The 19,644-nt window shown below is 46.2% G+C and overlaps 41 pseudogenes; all 41 read right to left on the bottom strand.

The window, feature by feature from the left end:
- Positions 1-126: 126 nt before the first annotated feature.
- On the bottom strand, positions 127-245 carry LOC133567057 (5S ribosomal RNA; annotated as a pseudogene).
- A 368-nt stretch (positions 246-613) lies between these two features.
- LOC133567131 (5S ribosomal RNA) lies at positions 614-732 on the bottom strand (annotated as a pseudogene).
- A 355-nt stretch (positions 733-1,087) lies between these two features.
- LOC133566663 (5S ribosomal RNA) lies at positions 1,088-1,206 on the bottom strand (annotated as a pseudogene).
- A 368-nt stretch (positions 1,207-1,574) lies between these two features.
- On the bottom strand, positions 1,575-1,693 carry LOC133566253 (5S ribosomal RNA; annotated as a pseudogene).
- A 368-nt stretch (positions 1,694-2,061) lies between these two features.
- Positions 2,062-2,180, bottom strand: LOC133566784 (5S ribosomal RNA; annotated as a pseudogene).
- Positions 2,181-2,544: 364 nt separating this feature from the next.
- LOC133566701 (5S ribosomal RNA) lies at positions 2,545-2,663 on the bottom strand (annotated as a pseudogene).
- A 364-nt stretch (positions 2,664-3,027) lies between these two features.
- On the bottom strand, positions 3,028-3,146 carry LOC133567250 (5S ribosomal RNA; annotated as a pseudogene).
- A 368-nt stretch (positions 3,147-3,514) lies between these two features.
- On the bottom strand, positions 3,515-3,633 carry LOC133566175 (5S ribosomal RNA; annotated as a pseudogene).
- Positions 3,634-3,997: 364 nt separating this feature from the next.
- Positions 3,998-4,116, bottom strand: LOC133566932 (5S ribosomal RNA; annotated as a pseudogene).
- Positions 4,117-4,480: 364 nt separating this feature from the next.
- LOC133566865 (5S ribosomal RNA) lies at positions 4,481-4,599 on the bottom strand (annotated as a pseudogene).
- Positions 4,600-4,967: 368 nt separating this feature from the next.
- On the bottom strand, positions 4,968-5,086 carry LOC133566897 (5S ribosomal RNA; annotated as a pseudogene).
- Positions 5,087-5,450: 364 nt separating this feature from the next.
- On the bottom strand, positions 5,451-5,569 carry LOC133567112 (5S ribosomal RNA; annotated as a pseudogene).
- A 365-nt stretch (positions 5,570-5,934) lies between these two features.
- On the bottom strand, positions 5,935-6,053 carry LOC133565851 (5S ribosomal RNA; annotated as a pseudogene).
- A 364-nt stretch (positions 6,054-6,417) lies between these two features.
- Positions 6,418-6,536, bottom strand: LOC133565711 (5S ribosomal RNA; annotated as a pseudogene).
- Positions 6,537-6,904: 368 nt separating this feature from the next.
- LOC133567193 (5S ribosomal RNA) lies at positions 6,905-7,023 on the bottom strand (annotated as a pseudogene).
- A 364-nt stretch (positions 7,024-7,387) lies between these two features.
- On the bottom strand, positions 7,388-7,506 carry LOC133566241 (5S ribosomal RNA; annotated as a pseudogene).
- Positions 7,507-7,871: 365 nt separating this feature from the next.
- Positions 7,872-7,990, bottom strand: LOC133565961 (5S ribosomal RNA; annotated as a pseudogene).
- Positions 7,991-8,354: 364 nt separating this feature from the next.
- LOC133567056 (5S ribosomal RNA) lies at positions 8,355-8,473 on the bottom strand (annotated as a pseudogene).
- A 368-nt stretch (positions 8,474-8,841) lies between these two features.
- LOC133567130 (5S ribosomal RNA) lies at positions 8,842-8,960 on the bottom strand (annotated as a pseudogene).
- Positions 8,961-9,315: 355 nt separating this feature from the next.
- On the bottom strand, positions 9,316-9,434 carry LOC133566662 (5S ribosomal RNA; annotated as a pseudogene).
- Positions 9,435-9,802: 368 nt separating this feature from the next.
- On the bottom strand, positions 9,803-9,921 carry LOC133566228 (5S ribosomal RNA; annotated as a pseudogene).
- Positions 9,922-10,289: 368 nt separating this feature from the next.
- On the bottom strand, positions 10,290-10,408 carry LOC133566783 (5S ribosomal RNA; annotated as a pseudogene).
- A 364-nt stretch (positions 10,409-10,772) lies between these two features.
- LOC133566700 (5S ribosomal RNA) lies at positions 10,773-10,891 on the bottom strand (annotated as a pseudogene).
- Positions 10,892-11,255: 364 nt separating this feature from the next.
- Positions 11,256-11,374, bottom strand: LOC133567248 (5S ribosomal RNA; annotated as a pseudogene).
- A 368-nt stretch (positions 11,375-11,742) lies between these two features.
- On the bottom strand, positions 11,743-11,861 carry LOC133566174 (5S ribosomal RNA; annotated as a pseudogene).
- A 364-nt stretch (positions 11,862-12,225) lies between these two features.
- Positions 12,226-12,344, bottom strand: LOC133566931 (5S ribosomal RNA; annotated as a pseudogene).
- A 364-nt stretch (positions 12,345-12,708) lies between these two features.
- On the bottom strand, positions 12,709-12,827 carry LOC133565722 (5S ribosomal RNA; annotated as a pseudogene).
- A 368-nt stretch (positions 12,828-13,195) lies between these two features.
- Positions 13,196-13,314, bottom strand: LOC133566895 (5S ribosomal RNA; annotated as a pseudogene).
- Positions 13,315-13,678: 364 nt separating this feature from the next.
- LOC133566449 (5S ribosomal RNA) lies at positions 13,679-13,797 on the bottom strand (annotated as a pseudogene).
- Positions 13,798-14,162: 365 nt separating this feature from the next.
- Positions 14,163-14,281, bottom strand: LOC133565850 (5S ribosomal RNA; annotated as a pseudogene).
- Positions 14,282-14,645: 364 nt separating this feature from the next.
- LOC133567247 (5S ribosomal RNA) lies at positions 14,646-14,764 on the bottom strand (annotated as a pseudogene).
- A 368-nt stretch (positions 14,765-15,132) lies between these two features.
- Positions 15,133-15,251, bottom strand: LOC133566928 (5S ribosomal RNA; annotated as a pseudogene).
- Positions 15,252-15,615: 364 nt separating this feature from the next.
- LOC133565721 (5S ribosomal RNA) lies at positions 15,616-15,734 on the bottom strand (annotated as a pseudogene).
- Positions 15,735-16,102: 368 nt separating this feature from the next.
- LOC133566894 (5S ribosomal RNA) lies at positions 16,103-16,221 on the bottom strand (annotated as a pseudogene).
- Positions 16,222-16,585: 364 nt separating this feature from the next.
- On the bottom strand, positions 16,586-16,704 carry LOC133566833 (5S ribosomal RNA; annotated as a pseudogene).
- Positions 16,705-17,069: 365 nt separating this feature from the next.
- Positions 17,070-17,188, bottom strand: LOC133565849 (5S ribosomal RNA; annotated as a pseudogene).
- Positions 17,189-17,552: 364 nt separating this feature from the next.
- LOC133567431 (5S ribosomal RNA) lies at positions 17,553-17,661 on the bottom strand (annotated as a pseudogene).
- Positions 17,662-18,029: 368 nt separating this feature from the next.
- LOC133567192 (5S ribosomal RNA) lies at positions 18,030-18,148 on the bottom strand (annotated as a pseudogene).
- Positions 18,149-18,512: 364 nt separating this feature from the next.
- LOC133565821 (5S ribosomal RNA) lies at positions 18,513-18,631 on the bottom strand (annotated as a pseudogene).
- A 364-nt stretch (positions 18,632-18,995) lies between these two features.
- On the bottom strand, positions 18,996-19,114 carry LOC133566735 (5S ribosomal RNA; annotated as a pseudogene).
- Positions 19,115-19,478: 364 nt separating this feature from the next.
- Positions 19,479-19,597, bottom strand: LOC133565884 (5S ribosomal RNA; annotated as a pseudogene).
- Positions 19,598-19,644: the final 47 nt, after the last annotated feature.

The raw sequence follows: 19,644 nt of genomic DNA, 5'->3' as shown, positions 1-19,644 counted from the left end.
GGTGGAGACCAGCGTTTTGTTTGGACGAGCATAATGTAGCGTTTTGACAAGTGTGGCAAGTATCTATAGCCATTGTGACAAAAACAAAAGGGAGAAAGTGCGCCCTATACTGGGAGCATCGCTAAAAGCCTACAGCGCCTGGTATTCCTAGGCAGTCTCCCATCCAAGTACTAACCAGGCCAGACCCAGCTTAGCTTCCGAGATCAGACGAGATCAGGCGATCTTCGGGAAGTATGGTCGTAAGCCGAGAGGGAGTCCTCAGAATTCAATTTTTAAATGTGGCAAGCTGGTTGACAGGAACTTTCTGCAATGAGCTACACGTGTGTGATACAATAATCACTGCTCTTTTTCTTAGCCTATGTAACTCTTTGGACTTTTGCCCCACTGTTAGCACTGAAGTGCCTTGAGGCACATGGGTCACTGTTGGCGACACTGCAAATCTTGCTATCAATTTCAGACCGAGTCAAAACTAAACAAACATGTTTTGGGTGGAGACCAGCGGTTTGTTTGGACGAGCATAATGTAGCGTTTTGACAAGTGTGGCAAGTATCTATAGCCATTGTGAAAAAAACAAAAGGGAGAAAGTGCGCCCTATACTGGGAGCATCGCTAAAAGCCTACAGCACTTGGTATTTCTAGGCAGTCTCCCAACCAAGTACTAACCAGGCCAGACCCAGCTTAGCTTCCGAGATCAGACGAGATCGGGCGATCTTCGGGTAGTATGGCCGTAAGCCGAGACGCAGTCCTCAGAATTCAATTTTTAAATGTGGCAAGCTGGTTGACAGGACCTTTCTGCAATGAGGTACACGTGTGTGATACAATAATCACTGCTCTTTTTCTCAGCCTATGTAACTCTTTGGACTTTTGCCCCACTGTTAGCACTGAAGTGCCTTGAGGCACATGGGTCACTGTTGGCGACACTGCAAATCTTGCTATAAATTTCAGACCGAGTCAAAACTAAACATGTTTTGGGTGGAGACCAGCGTTTTGTTTGGACGGGCATAATGTAGCGTTTTGACAAGTATCTATAGCCATTGTGACAGAAACAAAAGGGAGAAAGTGCGCCCTATACTGGGAGCATCGCTAAAAGCTTACAGCACCTGGTATTCCTAGGCAGTCTCCCATCCAAGCACTAACCAGGCCAGACCCAGCTTAGCTTCCGAGATCAGACGAGATCGGGCTATCTTCGGGTAGTATGGCCGTAAGCCGAGAGGCAGTCCTCAGAATTCAATTTTTAAATGTGGCAAGCTGGTTGACAGGACCTTTCTGCAATTAGCTACACGTGTGTGATACAATAATCACTGCTCTTTTTCTCAGCCTATGTAACTCTTTGGACTTTTGCCCCACTGTTAGCACTGAAGTGCCTTGAGGCACATGGGTCACTGTTGGCGACACTGCAAATCTTGCTATAAATTTCAGACCGAGTCAAAACTAAACAAACATGTTTTGGGTGGAGACCAGCGGTTTGTTTGGACGAGCATAATGTAGCGTTTTGACAAGTGTGGCAAGTATCTATAGCCATTGTGACAAAAACAAAAGGGAGAAAGTGCGCCCTATACTGGGAGCATCGCTAAAAGCCTACAGCACCTGGTATTCCTAGGCAGTCTCCCATCCAAGTACTAACCAGGCCAGACCCAGCTTAGCTTCCGAGATCAGACGAGATCGGGCGATCTTCGGGTAGTATGGCCGTAAGCCGAGAGGCAGTCCTCAGAATTCAATTTTTAAATGTGGCAAGCTGGTTGACAGAACCTTTCTGCAATGAGCTACACGTGTGTGATACAATAATCACTGCTCTTTTTCTCAGCCTATGTATCTCTTTGGACTTTTGCCCCACTGTTAGCACTGAAGTGCCTTGAGGCACATGGGTCACTGTTGGCGACACTGCAAATCTTGCTATAAATTTCAGACCGAGTCAAAACTAAACAAACATGTTTTGGGTGGAGACCAGCGTTTTGTTTGGATGAGCATAATGTAGCGTTTTGACAAGTGTGGCAAGTATCTCTAGCCATTGTGAAAAAAACAAAAGGGAGAAAGTGCGCCCTATACTGGTAGCATCGCTAAAAGCCTAAAGTACCTGGTATTCCTAGGCAGTCTCCCAACCAAGTACTAACCAGGCCAGACCCAACTTAGCTTCCGAGATCAGACGAGATCGGGCGATCTTCGGGTAGTATGGCCGTAAGCCGAGAGGCAGTCCTCAGAATTCAATTTTTAAATGTGGCAAGCTGGTTGACAGGACCTTTCTGCAATGAGCTACACGTGTGTGATACAATAATCACTGCTCTTTTTCTCAGCCTATGTAACTCTTTGGACTTTTGCCCCACTGTTAGCACTGAAGTGCCTTGAGGCACATGGGTCACTGTTGGCGACACTGCAAATCTTGCTATAAATTTCAGACCGAGTCAAAACTAAACATGTTTTGGGTGGAGACCAGCGTTTTGTTTGGACGGGCATAATGTAGCGTTTTGACAAGTGTGGCAAGTATCTATAGCCATTGTGAGAAAAACAAAAGGGAGAAAGTGCGCCCTATACTGGGAGCATCGCTAAAAGCCTACGGCACTTGGTATTCCTAGGCAGTCTCCCAACCAAGTACTAACCAGGCCAGACCCAGCTTAGCTTCCGAGATCAGACGAGATCGGGAGATCTTCAGGTAGTATGGCCGTAAGCCGAGACGCAGTCCTCAGAATTCAATTTTTAAATGTGGCAAGCTGGTTGACAGGACCTTTCTGCAATAAGCTACACGTGTGTGATACAATAATCACTGCTCTTTTTCTCAGCCTATGTAACTCTTTGGACTCTTGGCCCACTGTTAGCACCGAAGTGCCTTGAGGCACATGGGTGACTTTTGGCGACACTGCATATCTTGCTATAAATTTCAGACCGATTCAAAACTAAACATGTTTTGGGTGGAAACCAGCGTTTTGTTTGGACGAGCATAATGTAGCGTTTTGACAAGTGTGGCAAGTATCTATAGCCATTGTGACAAAAACAAAAGGGAGAAAGTGCGCCCTATACTGGGAGCATCGCTAAAAGCCTACAGCACCTTGTATTCCTAGGCAGTCTCCCATCCAAGTACTAACCAGGCCAGACCCAGCTTAGCTTCCGAAATCAGACGAGATCAGGCGATCTTCGGGTAGTATGGCCGTAAGCCGAGAGGGAGTCCTCAGAATTCAATTTTTAAATGTGGCAAGCTGGTTGACAGGACCTTTCTGCAATGAGCTACACGTGTGTGATACAATAATCACTGCTCTTTTTCTTAGCCTATGTAACTCTTTGGACTTTTGCCCCACTGTTAGCACTGAAGTGTCTTGAGGCACATGGGTCACTGTTGGCGACACTGCAAATCTTGCTATAAATTTCAGACCGAGTCAAAACTAAACAAACATGTTTTGGGTGGAGACCAGCGGTTTGTTTGGACGAGCATAATGTAGCGTTTTGACAAGTGTGGCAAGTATCTATAGCCATTGTGAAAAAAACAAAAGGGAGAAAGTGCGCCCTATACTGGGAGCATCGCTAAAAGCCTACAGCACCTGGTATTCCTAGGCAGTCTCCCATCCAAGTACTAACCAGGCCAGACCCAGCTTAGCTTACGAGATCAGACGAGATCGGGCGATCTTCGGGTAGTATGGCCGTAAGCCGAGAGGCAGTCCTCAGAATTCAATTTTTAAATGTGGCAAGCTGGTTGACAGGACCTTTCTGCAATGAGCTACACGTGTGTGATACAATAATCACTGCTCTTTTTCTCAGCCTATGTAACTCTTTGGACTTTTGCCCCACTGTTAGCACTGAAGTGCCTTGAGGCACATGGGTCACTGTTGGCGACACTGCAAATCTTGCTATAAATTTCAGACCGAGTCAAAACTAAACATGTTTTGGGTGGAGACCAGTGTTTTGTTTGGACGAGCATAATGTAGCGTTTTGACAAGTGTGGCAAGTATCTATAGCCATTGTGAGAAAAACAAAAGGGAGAAAGTGCGCCCTATACTGGGGGCATCGCTAAAAGCCTACAGCACTTGGTATTCCTAGGCAGTCTCCCAACCAAGTACTAACCAGGCCGGACCCAGCTTAGCTTCCGAGATCAGACGAGATCGGGGGATCTTCGGGTAGTATGGCCGTAAGCAGAGAGGCAGTCCTCAGAATTCAATTTTTGAATGTGGCAAGCTGGTTGACAGGACCTTTCTGCAATGAGCTACACATGTGTGATACAATAATCATTGCTTTTTTTCTCAGCCCATGTAACTCTTTGGACTTTTGCCCCACTGTTAGCACTGAAGTGCCTTGAGGCACATGGGTCAATGTTGGCGACACTGCAAATATTGCTATAAATTTCAGACCGAGTCAAAACTTAACATGTTTTGGGTGGAGACCAGCGTTTAGTTTGGACGAGCATAATGGAGCGTTTTGACAAGTGTGGCAAGTATCTATAGCTATTGTGACAAAAACAAAAGGGAGAAAATGCGCCCTATACTGGGAGCATCGCTAAAAGCCTACAGCACCTGGTATTCCTAGACAGTCTCCCATCCAAGTACTAACCAGGCCAGACCCAGCGTAGCTTCCGAGCTCAGACGAGATCGGGCGATCTTCGGGTAGTATGGCCGTAAGCCGAGATGCGGTCATCAGAATTCTATTTTTAAATGTGGCAAGCTGGTTGACAGGACCTTTCTGCAATGAGCTACACGTGTGTGATACAATAATCACTGCTCTTTTTCTGAGCCTATGTAACTCTTTGGACTTTTGCCCCACTGTTAGCACTGAAGTGCCTTGAGGCACATGGGTCACTGTTGGCGACACTGCAAATCTTGCTATAAATTTCAGACCAAGTCAAAACTAAACAAACATGTTTTGGGTGGAGACCAGCGGTTTGTTTGGATGAGCATAATGTAGCGTTTTGACAAGTGTGGCAAGTATCTATAGCCATTGTGAAAAAAACAAAAGGGAGAAAGTGCGCCCTATACTGGGAGCATCGCTAAAAGCCTACAGCACCTGGTATTCCTAGGCAGCCTCCCAACCAAGTACTAACCAGGACAGACCCAGCTTAGCTTCCGAGATCAGACGAGATCGGGCGATCTTCGGGTAGTATGGCCGTAAGCCGAGAGGCAGTCCTCAGAATTAAATTTTTAAATGTGGCAAGCTGGTTGACAGGACCTTTCTGCAATGAGCTACACGTGTGTGATACAATAATCACTGCTCTTTTTCTCAGCCTATGTAACTCTTTGGACTTTTGCCCCACTGTTAGCACTGAAGTGCCTTGAGGCACATGGGTCACTGTTGGCGACACTGCAAATCTTGCTATAAATTTCAGACCGAGTCAAAACTAAACTTGTTTTGGGTGGAGACCAGCGTTTTGTTTGGACGAGCATAATGTAGCGTTTTGACAAGTGTGGCAAGTATCTATAGCCATTGTGACAAAAACAAAAGGGAGAAAGTGCGCCCTATACTGGGGGCATCGCTAAAAGCCTACAGCACTTGGTATTCCTAGGCAGTCTCCCAACCAAGTACTAACCAGGCCAGACCCAGCTTAGCTTCCGAGATCAGACGAGATCGCGCGATCTTCGGGTAGTATGGCCGTAAGCCGAGACGCAGTCCTCAGAATTCAATTTTTAAATGTGGCAAGCTGGTTGACAGGACCTTTCTGCAATGAGCTACACGTGTGTGATACAATAATCACTGCTCTTTTTCTCAGCCTATGTAACTCTTTGGACTCTTGGCCCACTGTTAGCACTGAAGTGCCTTGAGGCACATGGGTGACTGTTGGCGACACTGCAAATCTTGCTATAAATTTCAGACCGAGTCAAAACTAAACATATTTTGGGTGGAGACCAGTGTTTTGTTTGGACGAGCATAAACGTAGCGTTTTGACAAGTGTGGCAAGTATCTAGCGCCATTGTGACAAAAACAAAAGGGAGAAAGTGCGCCCTATACTGGGAGCATCGCTAAAAGCCTACAGCACCTGGTATTCCTAGGCAGTCTCCCATCCAAGTACTAACCAGGCCGGACCCAGCTTAGCTTCCGAGATCAGACGAGATCGGGGGATCTTCGGGTAGTATGGCCGTAAACCGAGAGGCAGTCCTCAGAATTCAATTTTTGAATGTGGCAAGCTGGTTGACAGGACCTTTCTGCAATGAGCTACACGTGTGTGATACAATAATCACTGCTCTTTTTCTCAGCCTATGTAACTCTTTGGACTTTTGCTCCACTGTTAGCACTGAAGTGCCTTGAGGCACATGGGTCACTGTTGGCGACACTGGAAATCTTGCTATAAATTTCAGACCGAGTCAAAACTAAACTTGTTTTGGGTGGAGAACAGCGTTTTGTTTGGACGAGCATAATGTAGCGTTTTGACAAGTGTGGCAAGTATCTATAGCCATTGTGACAAAAACAAAAGGGAGAAAGTGCCCCCTATACTGGGAGCATCGCTAAAAGCTTACAGCACCTGGTATTCCTAGGCAGTCTCCCATCCAAGTACTAACCAGGCCAGACCCAGCTTAGCTTCCGAGATCAGACGAGATCAGGCGATCTTCAGGCAGTATGGCCGTAAGCCGAGAGGCAGTCCTCAGAATTCAATTTTTACATGTGGCAAGCTGGTTGACAGGACCTTTCTGCAATGAGCTACACGTGTGTGATACAATAATCACTGCTCTTTTTCTCAGCCTATGTAACTCTTTGGACTTTTGCCCCAATGTTAGCACTGAAGTGCCTTGAGGCACATGGGTCACTGTTGGCGACACTGCAAATCTTGCTATAAATTTCAGACCGAGTCAAAACTAAACAAACATGTTTTGGGTGGAGACCAGCGGTTTGTTTGGACGAGCATAATGTAGCGTTTTGACAAGTGTGGCAAGTATCTATAGCCATTTTGAAAAAAACAAAAGGGAGAAAGTGCGCCCTATACTGGTAGCATCGCTAAAAGCCTACAGCACCTGGTATTCATAGGCAGTCTCCCAACCAAGTACTAACCAGGCCAGACCCAGCTTAGCTTCCGAGATCAGACGAGATCTGGCGATCTTCGGGTAGTATGGCCGTAAGACGAGAGGCAGTTCTCAGAATTCAATTTTTAAATGTGCCAATCTGGTTGACAGGACCTTTCTGCAATGAGCTACACGTGTGTGATACAATAATCACTGATCTTTTTCTCAGCCTATGTAACTCTTTGGACTTTTGCCCCACTGTTAGCACTGAAGTGCCTTGAGGCACATGGGTCACTGTTGGCGACACTGCAAATCTTGCTATAAATTTTAGACCGAGTCAAAACTAAACATGTTTTGGTTGGAGACCAGCGTTTTGTTTGGACGAGCATAATGTAGCGTTTTGACAAGTGTGGCAAGTATCTATAGCCATTGTGAAAAAAACAAAAGGGAGAAAGTGCGCCCTATACTGGGAGCATCGCTAAAAGCCTACAGCACCTGGTATTCCTAGGCAGTCTCCCATCCAAGTACTAACCAGGCCAGACCCAGCTTAGCTTCCGAGATCAGACGAGATCGGGCGATCTTCGGGTAGTATGGCCGTAAGCCGAGACGCAGTTCTCAGAATTCAATTTTTAAATGTGGCAAGCTGGTTGACAGGACCTTTCTGCAATGAGCTACACGTGTGTGATACAATAATCACTGCTCTTTTTCTCAGCCTATGTAACTCTTTGGACTTTTGCCCCACTGTTAGCACTGAAGTGCCTTGAGGCACATGGGTCACTGTTGGCGACACTGCAAATCTTGCTATAAATTTCAGACCGAGTCAAAACTAAACATGTTTTGGGTGGAGACCAGTGTTTTTTTTGGACGAGCATAAACGTAGCGTTTTGACAAGTGTGGCAAGTATCTATAGCCATTGTGACAAAAACAAAAGGGAGAAAGTGCGCCCTATACTGGGAGCATCGCTAAAAGCCTACAGCACCTGGTATTCCTAGGCAGACTCCCATCCAAGTACTAACCAGGCCAGACCCAGCTTAGCTTCCGAGCTCAGACGAGATCGGGCGATCTTCGGGTAGTATGGCCGTAAGCCGAGACGCAGTCCTCAGACTTCAATTTTTAAATGTGGCAAGCTGGTTGACAGGACCTTTCTACAATGAGCTACACGTGTGTGATACAATAATCACTACTCTTTTTCTCAGCCTATGTAACTCTTTGGACTTTTGCCCCACTGTTAGCACTGAAGTGCCTTGAGGCACATGGGTCACTGTTGGCGACACTGCAATTCTTGCTATAAATTTCAGACCGAGTCAAAACTAAACATGTTTTGGGTGGAGACCAGCGTTTTGTTTGGACGAGCATAATGTAGCGTTTTGACAAGTGTGGCAAGTATCTATAGCCATTGTGACAAAAACAAAAGGGAGAAAGTGCGCCCTATACTGGGAGCATCGCTAAAAGCCTACAGCGCCTGGTATTCCTAGGCAGTCTCCCATCCAAGTACTAACCAGGCCAGACCCAGCTTAGCTTCCGAGATCAGACGAGATCAGGCGATCTTCGGGAAGTATGGTCGTAAGCCGAGAGGGAGTCCTCAGAATTCAATTTTTAAATGTGGCAAGCTGGTTGACAGGAACTTTCTGCAATGAGCTACACGTGTGTGATACAATAATCACTGCTCTTTTTCTTAGCCTATGTAACTCTTTGGACTTTTGCCCCACTGTTAGCACTGAAGTGCCTTGAGGCACATGGGTCACTGTTGGCGACACTGCAAATCTTGCTATCAATTTCAGACCGAGTCAAAACTAAACAAACATGTTTTGGGTGGAGACCAGCGGTTTGTTTGGACGAGCATAATGTAGCGTTTTGACAAGTGTGGCAAGTATCTATAGCCATTGTGAAAAAAACAAAAGGGAGAAAGTGCGCCCTATACTGGGAGCATCGCTAAAAGCCTACAGCACTTGGTATTTCTAGGCAGTCTCCCAACCAAGTACTAACCAGGCCAGACCCAGCTTAGCTTCCGAGATCAGACGAGATCGGGCGATCTTCGGGTAGTATGGCCGTAAGCCGAGACGCAGTCCTCAGAATTCAATTTTTAAATGTGGCAAGCTGGTTGACAGGACCTTTCTGCAATGAGGTACACGTGTGTGATACAATAATCACTGCTCTTTTTCTCAGCCTATGTAACTCTTTGGACTTTTGCCCCACTGTTAGCACTGAAGTGCCTTGAGGCACATGGGTCACTGTTGGCGACACTGCAAATCTTGCTATAAATTTCAGACCGAGTCAAAACTAAACATGTTTTGGGTGGAGACCAGCGTTTTGTTTGGACGGGCATAATGTAGCGTTTTGACAAGTATCTATAGCCATTGTGACAGAAACAAAAGGGAGAAAGTGCGCCCTATACTGGGAGCATCGCTAAAAGCTTACAGCACCTGGTATTCCTAGGCAGTCTCCCATCCAAGCACTAACCAGGCCAGACCCAGCTTAGCTTCCGAGATCAGACGAGATCGGGCTATCTTCGGGTAGTATGGCCGTAAGCCGAGAGGCAGTCCTCAGAATTCAATTTTTAAATGTGGCAAGCTGGTTGACAGGACCTTTCTGCAATTAGCTACACGTGTGTGATACAATAATCACTGCTCTTTTTCTCAGCCTATGTAACTCTTTGGACTTTTGCCCCACTGTTAGCACTGAAGTGCCTTGAGGCACATGGGTCACTGTTGGCGACACTGCAAATCTTGCTATAAATTTCAGACCGAGTCAAAACTAAACAAACATGTTTTGGGTGGAGACCAGCGGTTTGTTTGGACGAGCATAATGTAGCGTTTTGACAAGTGTGGCAAGTATCTATAGCCATTGTGACAAAAACAAAAGGGAGAAAGTGCGCCCTATACTGGGAGCATCGCTAAAAGCCTACAGCACCTGGTATTCCTAGGCAGTCTCCCATCCAAGTACTAACCAGGCCAGACCCAGCTTAGCTTCCGAGATCAGACGAGATCGGGCGATCTTCGGGTAGTATGGCCGTAAGCCGAGAGGCAGTCCTCAGAATTCAATTTTTAAATGTGGCAAGCTGGTTGACAGAACCTTTCTGCAATGAGCTACACGTGTGTGATACAATAATCACTGCTCTTTTTCTCAGCCTATGTATCTCTTTGGACTTTTGCCCCACTGTTAGCACTGAAGTGCCTTGAGGCACATGGGTCACTGTTGGCGACACTGCAAATCTTGCTATAAATTTCAGACCGAGTCAAAACTAAACAAACATGTTTTGGGTGGAGACCAGCGTTTTGTTTGGATGAGCATAATGTAGCGTTTTGACAAGTGTGGCAAGTATCTCTAGCCATTGTGAAAAAAACAAAAGGGAGAAAGTGCGCCCTATACTGGTAGCATCGCTAAAAGCCTAAAGTACCTGGTATTCCTAGGCAGTCTCCCAACCAAGTACTAACCAGGCCAGACCCAACTTAGCTTCCGAGATCAGACGAGATCGGGCGATCTTCGGGTAGTATGGCCGTAAGCCGAGAGGCAGTCCTCAGAATTCAATTTTTAAATGTGGCAAGCTGGTTGACAGGACCTTTCTGCAATGAGCTACACGTGTGTGATACAATAATCACTGCTCTTTTTCTCAGCCTATGTAACTCTTTGGACTTTTGCCCCACTGTTAGCACTGAAGTGCCTTGAGGCACATGGGTCACTGTTGGCGACACTGCAAATCTTGCTATAAATTTCAGACCGAGTCAAAACTAAACATGTTTTGGGTGGAGACCAGCGTTTTGTTTGGACGGGCATAATGTAGCGTTTTGACAAGTGTGGCAAGTATCTATAGCCATTGTGAGAAAAACAAAAGGGAGAAAGTGCGCCCTATACTGGGAGCATCGCTAAAAGCCTACGGCACTTGGTATTCCTAGGCAGTCTCCCAACCAAGTACTAACCAGGCCAGACCCAGCTTAGCTTCCGAGATCAGACGAGATCGGGAGATCTTCAGGTAGTATGGCCGTAAGCCGAGACGCAGTCCTCAGAATTCAATTTTTAAATGTGGCAAGCTGGTTGACAGGACCTTTCTGCAATAAGCTACACGTGTGTGATACAATAATCACTGCTCTTTTTCTCAGCCTATGTAACTCTTTGGACTCTTGGCCCACTGTTAGCACCGAAGTGCCTTGAGGCACATGGGTGACTTTTGGCGACACTGCATATCTTGCTATAAATTTCAGACCGATTCAAAACTAAACATGTTTTGGGTGGAAACCAGCGTTTTGTTTGGACGAGCATAATGTAGCGTTTTGACAAGTGTGGCAAGTATCTATAGCCATTGTGACAAAAACAAAAGGGAGAAAGTGCGCCCTATACTGGGAGCATCGCTAAAAGCCTACAGCACCTTGTATTCCTAGGCAGTCTCCCATCCAAGTACTAACCAGGCCAGACCCAGCTTAGCTTCCGAAATCAGACGAGATCAGGCGATCTTCGGGTAGTATGGCCGTAAGCCGAGAGGGAGTCCTCAGAATTCAATTTTTAAATGTGGCAAGCTGGTTGACAGGACCTTTCTGCAATGAGCTACACGTGTGTGATACAATAATCACTGCTCTTTTTCTTAGCCTATGTAACTCTTTGGACTTTTGCCCCACTGTTAGCACTGAAGTGTCTTGAGGCACATGGGTCACTGTTGGCGACACTGCAAATCTTGCTATAAATTTCAGACCGAGTCAAAACTAAACAAACATGTTTTGGGTGGAGACCAGCGGTTTGTTTGGACGAGCATAATGTAGCGTTTTGACAAGTGTGGCAAGTATCTATAGCCATTGTGAAAAAAACAAAAGGGAGAAAGTGCGCCCTATACTGGGAGCATCGCTAAAAGCCTACAGCACCTGGTATTCCTAGGCAGTCTCCCATCCAAGTACTAACCAGGCCAGACCCAGCTTAGCTTACGAGATCAGACGAGATCGGGCGATCTTCGGGTAGTATGGCCGTAAGCCGAGAGGCAGTCCTCAGAATTCAATTTTTAAATGTGGCAAGCTGGTTGACAGGACCTTTCTGCAATGAGCTACACGTGTGTGATACAATAATCACTGCTCTTTTTCTCAGCCTATGTAACTCTTTGGACTTTTGCCCCACTGTTAGCACTGAAGTGCCTTGAGGCACATGGGTCACTGTTGGCGACACTGCAAATCTTGCTATAAATTTCAGACCGAGTCAAAACTAAACATGTTTTGGGTGGAGACCAGTGTTTTGTTTGGACGAGCATAATGTAGCGTTTTGACAAGTGTGGCAAGTATCTATAGCCATTGTGAGAAAAACAAAAGGGAGAAAGTGCGCCCTATACTGGGGGCATCGCTAAAAGCCTACAGCACTTGGTATTCCTAGGCAGTCTCCCAACCAAGTACTAACCAGGCCGGACCCAGCTTAGCTTCCGAGATCAGACGAGATCGGGGGATCTTCGGGTAGTATGGCCGTAAGCAGAGAGGCAGTCCTCAGAATTCAATTTTTGAATGTGGCAAGCTGGTTGACAGGACCTTTCTGCAATGAGCTACACATGTGTGATACAATAATCATTGCTTTTTTTCTCAGCCCATGTAACTCTTTGGACTTTTGCCCCACTGTTAGCACTGAAGTGCCTTGAGGCACATGGGTCAATGTTGGCGACACTGCAAATATTGCTATAAATTTCAGACCGAGTCAAAACTTAACATGTTTTGGGTGGAGACCAGCGTTTAGTTTGGACGAGCATAATGGAGCGTTTTGACAAGTGTGGCAAGTATCTATAGCTATTGTGACAAAAACAAAAGGGAGAAAATGCGCCCTATACTGGGAGCATCGCTAAAAGCCTACAGCACCTGGTATTCCTAGACAGTCTCCCATCCAAGTACTAACCAGGCCAGACCCAGCTTAGCTTCCGAGCTCAGACGAGATCGGGCGATCTTCGGGTAGTATGGCCGTAAGCCGAGATGCGGTCATCAGAATTCTATTTTTAAATGTGGCAAGCTGGTTGACAGGACCTTTCTGCAATGAGCTACACGTGTGTGATACAATAATCACTGCTCTTTTTCTGAGCCTATGTAACTCTTTGGACTTTTGCCCCACTGTTAGCACTGAAGTGCCTTGAGGCACATGGGTCACTGTTGGCGACACTGCAAATCTTGCTATAAATTTCAGACCAAGTCAAAACTAAACAAACATGTTTTGGGTGGAGACCAGCGGTTTGTTTGGACGAGCATAATGTAGCGTTTTGACAAGTGTGGCAAGTATCTATAGCCATTGTGAAAAAAACAAAAGGGAGAAAGTGCGCCCTATACTGGGAGCATCGCTAAAAGCCTACAGCACCTGGTATTCCTAGGCAGCCTCCCAACCAAGTACTAACCAGGACAGACCCAGCTTAGCTTCCGAGATCAGACGAGATCGGGCGATCTTCGGGTAGTATGGCCGTAAGCCGAGAGGCAGTCCTCAGAATTAAATTTTTAAATGTGGCAAGCTGGTTGACAGGACCTTTCTGCAATGAGCTACACGTGTGTGATACAATAATCACTGCTCTTTTTCTCAGCCTATGTAACTCTTTGGACTTTTGCCCCACTGTTAGCACTGAAGTGCCTTGAGGCACATGGGTCACTGTTGGCGACACTGCAAATCTTGCTATAAATTTCAGACCGAGTCAAAACTAAACTTGTTTTGGGTGGAGACCAGCGTTTTGTTTGGACGAGCATAATGTAGCGTTTTGACAAGTGTGGCAAGTATCTATAGCCATTGTGACAAAAACAAAAGGGAGAAAGTGCGCCCTATACTGGGGGCATCGCTAAAAGCCTACAGCACTTGGTATTCCTAGGCAGTCTCCCAACCAAGTACTAACCAGGCCAGACCCAGCTTAGCTTCCGAGATCAGACGAGATCGGGCGATCTTCGGGTAGTATGGCCGTAAGCCGAGACGCAGTCCTCAGAATTCAATTTTTAAATGTGGCAAGCTGGTTGACAGGACCTTTCTGCAATGAGCTACACGTGTGTGATACAATAATCACTGCTCTTTTTCTCAGCCTATGTAACTCTTTGGACTCTTGGCCCACTGTTAGCACTGAAGTGCCTTGAGGCACATGGGTGACTGTTGGCGACACTGCAAATCTTGCTATAAATTTCAGACCGAGTCAAAACTAAACATGTTTTGGGTGGAGACCAGTGTTTTGTTTGGACGAGCATAAACGTAGCGTTTTGACAAGTGTGGCAAGTATCTAGCGCCATTGTGACAAAAACAAAAGGGAGAAAGTGCGCCCTATACTGGGAGCATCGCTAAAAGCCTACAGCACCTGGTATTCCTAGGCAGTCTCCCATCCAAGTACTAACCAGGCCGGACCCAGCTTAGCTTCCGAGATCAGACGAGATCGGGGGATCTTCGGGTAGTATGGCCGTAAACCGAGAGGCAGTCCTCAGAATTCAATTTTTGAATGTGGCAAGCTGGTTGACAGGACCTTTCTGCAATGAGCTACACGTGTGTGATACAATAATCACTGCTCTTTTTCTCAGCCTATGTAACTCTTTGGACTTTTGCTCCACTGTTAGCACTGAAGTGCCTTGAGGCACATGGGTCACTGTTGGCGACACTGGAAATCTTGCTATAAATTTCAGACCGAGTCAAAACTAAACTTGTTTTGGGTGGAGAACAGCGTTTTGTTTGGACGAGCATAATGGAGCGTTTTGACAAGTGTGGCAAGTATCTATAGCTATTGTGACAAAAACAAAAGGGAGAAAGTGCGCCCTATACTGGGAGCATCGCTAAAAGCCTACAGCACCTTGTATTCCTAGGCAGTCTCCCATCCAAGTACTAACCAGGCCAGACCCAGCTTAGCTTCCGAAATCAGACGAGATCAGGCGATCTTCGGGTAGTATGGCCGTAAGCCGAGAGGGAGTCCTCAGAATTCAATTTTTAAATGTGGCAAGCTGGTTGACAGGACCTTTCTGCAATGAGCTACACGTGTGTGATACAATAATCACTGCTCTTTTTCTTAGCCTATGTAACTCTTTGGACTTTTGCCCCACTGTTAGCACTGAAGTGTCTTGAGGCACATGGGTCACTGTTGGCGACACTGCAAATCTTGCTATAAATTTCAGACCGAGTCAAAACTAAACAAACATGTTTTGGGTGGAGACCAGCGGTTTGTTTGGACGAGCATAATGTAGCGTTTTGACAAGTGTGGCAAGTATCTATAGCCATTGTGAGAAAAACAAAAGGGAGAAAGTGCGCCCTATACTGGGGGCATCGCTAAAAGCCTACAGCACTTGGTATTCCTAGGCAGTCTCCCAACCAAGTACTAACCAGGCCGGACCCAGCTTAGCTTCCGAGATCAGACGAGATCGGGGGATCTTCGGGTAGTATGGCCGTAAGCAGAGAGGCAGTCCTCAGAATTCAATTTTTGAATGTGGCAAGCTGGTTGACAGGACCTTTCTGCAATGAGCTACACATGTGTGATACAATAATCATTGCTTTTTTTCTCAGCCCATGTAACTCTTTGGACTTTTGCCCCACTGTTAGCACTGAAGTGCCTTGAGGCACATGGGTCAATGTTGGCGACACTGCAAATATTGCTATAAATTTCAGACCGAGTCAAAACTTAACATGTTTTGGGTGGAGACCAGCGTTTAGTTTGGACGAGCATAATGGAGCGTTTTGACAAGTGTGGCAAGTATCTATAGCTATTGTGACAAAAACAAAAGGGAGAAAATGCGCCCTATACTGGGAGCATCGCTAAAAGCCTACAGCACCTGGTATTCCTAGACAGTCTCCCATCCAAGTACTAACCAGGCCAGACCCAGCTTAGCTTCCGAGCTCAGACGAGATCGGGCGATCTTCGGGTAGTATGGCCGTAAGCCGAGATGCGGTCATCAGAATTCTATTTTTAAATGTGGCAAGCTGGTTGACAGGACCTTTCTGCAATGAGCTACACGTGTGTGATACAATAATCACTGCTCTTTTTCTGAGCCTATGTAACTCTTTGGACTTTTGCCCCACTGTTAGCACTGAAGTGCCTTGAGGCACATGGGTCACTGTTGGCGACACTGCAAATCTTGCTATAAATTTCAGACCAAGTCAAAACTAAACAAACATGTTTTGGGTGGAGACCAGCGGTTTGTTTGGATGAGCATAATGTAGCGTTTTGACAAGTGTGGCAAGTATCTATAGCCATTGTGAAAAAAACAAAAGGGAGAAAGTGCGCCCTATACTGGGAGCATCGCTAAAAGCCTACAGCACCTGGTATTCCTAGGCAGCCTCCCAACCAAGTACTAACCAGGACAGACCCAGCTTAGCTTCCGAGATCAGACGAGATCGGGCGATCTTCGGGTAGTATGGCCGTAAGCCGAGAGGCAGTCCTCAGAATTAAATTTTTAAATGTGGCAAGCTGGTTGACAGGACCTTTCTGCAATGAGCTACACGTGTGTGATACAATAATCACTGCTCTTTTTCTCAGCCTATGTAACTCTTTGGACTTTTGCCCCACTGTTAGCACTGAAGTGCCTTGAGGCACATGGGTCACTGTTGGCGACACTGCAAATCTTGCTATAAATTTCAGACCGAGTCAAAACTAAACTTGTTTTGGGTGGAGACCAGCGTTTTGTTTGGACGAGCATAATGTAGCGTTTTGACAAGTGTGGCAAGTATCTATAGCCATTGTGACAAAAACAAAAGGGAGAAAGTGCGCCCTATACTGGGGGCATCGCTAAAAGCCTACAGCACTTGGTATTCCTAGGCAGTCTCCCAACCAAGTACTAACCAGGCCAGACCCAGCTTAGCTTCCGAGATCAGACGGGATCGCGCGATCTTCGGGTAGTATGGCCGTAAGCCGAGACGCAGTCCTCAGAATTCAATTTTTAAATGTGGCAAGCTGGTTGACAGGACCTTTCTGCAATGAGCTACACGTGTGTGATACAATAATCACTGCTCTTTTTCTCAGCCTATGTAACTCTTTGGACTCTTGGCCCACTGTTAGCACTGAAGTGCCTTGAGGCACATGGGTGACTGTTGGCGACACTGCAAATCTTGCTATAAATTTCAGACCGAGTCAAAACTAAACATATTTTGGGTGGAGACCAGTGTTTTGTTTGGACGAGCATAAACGTAGCGTTTTGACAAGTGTGGCAAGTATCTAGCGCCATTGTGACAAAAACAAAAGGGAGAAAGTGCGCCCTATACTGGGAGCATCGCTAAAAGCCTACAGCACCTGGTATTCCTAGGCAGTCTCCCATCCAAGTACTAACCAGGCCGGACCCAGCTTAGCTTCCGAGATCAGACGAGATCGGGGGATCTTCGGGTAGTATGGCCGTAAACCGAGAGGCAGTCCTCAGAATTCAATTTTTGAATGTGGCAAGCTGGTTGACAGGACCTTTCTGCAATGAGCTACACGTGTGTGATACAATAATCACTGCTCTTTTTCTCAGCCTATGTAACTCTTTGGACTTTTGCTCCACTGTTAGCACTGAAGTGCCTTGAGGCACATGGGTCACTGTTGGCGACACTGGAAATCTTGCTATAAATTTCAGACCGAGTCAAAACTAAACTTGTTTTGGGTGGAGAACAGCGTTTTGTTTGGACGAGCATAATGTAGCGTTTTGACAAGTGTGGCAAGTATCTATAGCCATTGTGACAAAAACAAAAGGGAGAAAGTGCCCCCTATACTGGGAGCATCGCTAAAAGCTTACAGCACCTGGTATTCCTAGGCAGTCTCCCATCCAAGTACTAACCAGGCCAGACCCAGCTTAGCTTCCGAGATCAGGCGATCTTCAGGCAGTATGGCCGTAAGCCGAGAGGCAGTCCTCAGAATTCAATTTTTACATGTGGCAAGCTGGTTGACAGGACCTTTCTGCAATGAGCTACACGTGTGTGATACAATAATCACTGCTCTTTTTCTCAGCCTATGTAACTCTTTGGACTTTTGCCCCAATGTTAGCACTGAAGTGCCTTGAGGCACATGGGTCACTGTTGGCGACACTGCAAATCTTGCTATAAATTTCAGACCGAGTCAAAACTAAACAAACATGTTTTGGGTGGAGACCAGCGGTTTGTTTGGACGAGCATAATGTAGCGTTTTGACAAGTGTGGCAAGTATCTATAGCCATTTTGAAAAAAACAAAAGGGAGAAAGTGCGCCCTATACTGGTAGCATCGCTAAAAGCCTACAGCACCTGGTATTCATAGGCAGTCTCCCAACCAAGTACTAACCAGGCCAGACCCAGCTTAGCTTCCGAGATCAGACGAGATCTGGCGATCTTCGGGTAGTATGGCCGTAAGACGAGAGGCAGTTCTCAGAATTCAATTTTTAAATGTGCCAATCTGGTTGACAGGACCTTTCTGCAATGAGCTACACGTGTGTGATACAATAATCACTGATCTTTTTCTCAGCCTATGTAACTCTTTGGACTTTTGCCCCACTGTTAGCACTGAAGTGCCTTGAGGCACATGGGTCACTGTTGGCGACACTGCAAATCTTGCTATAAATTTTAGACCGAGTCAAAACTAAACATGTTTTGGTTGGAGACCAGCGTTTTGTTTGGACGAGCATAATGTAGCGTTTTGACAAGTGTGGCAAGTATCTATAGCCATTGTGAAAAAAACAAAAGGGAGAAAGTGCGCCCTATACTGGTAGCATCGCTAAAAGCCTACAGCACCTGGTATTCCTAGGCAGTCTCCCAAACAAGTACTAACCAGGCCAGACCCAGCTTAGCTTCCGAGATCAGACGAGATCGGGCGATACTCGGGTAGTATGGCCGTAAGCCGAGAGGTAGTCCTCAGAATTCAATTTTTAAATGTGGCAAGCTGGTTGACAGGACCTTTCTGCAATGAGCTACACGTGTGTGATACAATAATCACTGCTCTTTTTCTCAGCCTATGTAACTCTTACGACTTTTGCCCCACTGTTAGCACTGAAGTGCCTTGAGGCACATGGGTCACTGTTGGCGACACTGCAAATCTTGCTATAAATTTCAGACCGAGTCAAAACTAAACATGTTTTGGGTGGAGACCAGCGGTTTGTTTGGACGAGCATAATGTAGCGTTTTGACAAGTTTGGCAAGTATCTATAGCCATTGTGAAAAAAACAAAAGGGAGAAAGTGCGCCCTATACTGGTAGCATCGCTAAAAGCTTACAGCACCTGGTATTCCTAGGCAGTCTCCCAACCAAGTACTAACCAGGCCAGACCCAGCTTAGCTTCCGAGATCAGACGAGATGGGGCGATCTTCGGGTAGTATGGCCGTAAGCCGAGAGGCAGTCCTCAGAATTCAATTTTTAAATGTGGCAAGCTGGTTGACAGGACCTTTCTGCAATGAGCTACACGTGTGTGATACAATAATCACTGCTCTTTTTCTCAGCCTATGTAACTCTTTGGACTTTTGCCCCACTGTTAGCACTGAAGTGCCTAGAGGCACATGGGTCACTGTTGGCGACACTGCAAATCTTGCTATAAATTTCAGACCGAGTCAAAACCAAACATGTTTTGGTTGGAGACCAGCGTTTTGTTTGGACGAGCATAATGTAGCGTTTTGACAAGTGTGGCAAGTATCTATAGCCATTGTGAAAAAAACAAAAGGGAGAAAGTGCGCCCTATACTGGTAGCATCGCTAAAAGCTTACAGCACCTGGTATTCCTAGGCAGTCTCCCAACCAAGTACTAACCAGGCCAGACCCAGCTTAGCTTCCGAGATCAGACGAGATCGGGCGATCTTCGGGTAGTATGGCCGTAAGCCGAAAGGCAGTCCTCAGAATTCAATTTTTAAATGTGGCAAGCTGGTT

Source organism: Nerophis ophidion, linkage group LG13 (genome assembly GCF_033978795.1).
Source record: "Nerophis ophidion isolate RoL-2023_Sa linkage group LG13, RoL_Noph_v1.0, whole genome shotgun sequence".
In the NCBI taxonomy this organism is placed as follows: Eukaryota; Metazoa; Chordata; class Actinopteri; order Syngnathiformes; family Syngnathidae; genus Nerophis; species Nerophis ophidion.
Note: the sequence above shows the minus strand (reverse complement) of the source record. Positions and strands in the feature narration are given on the sequence as shown.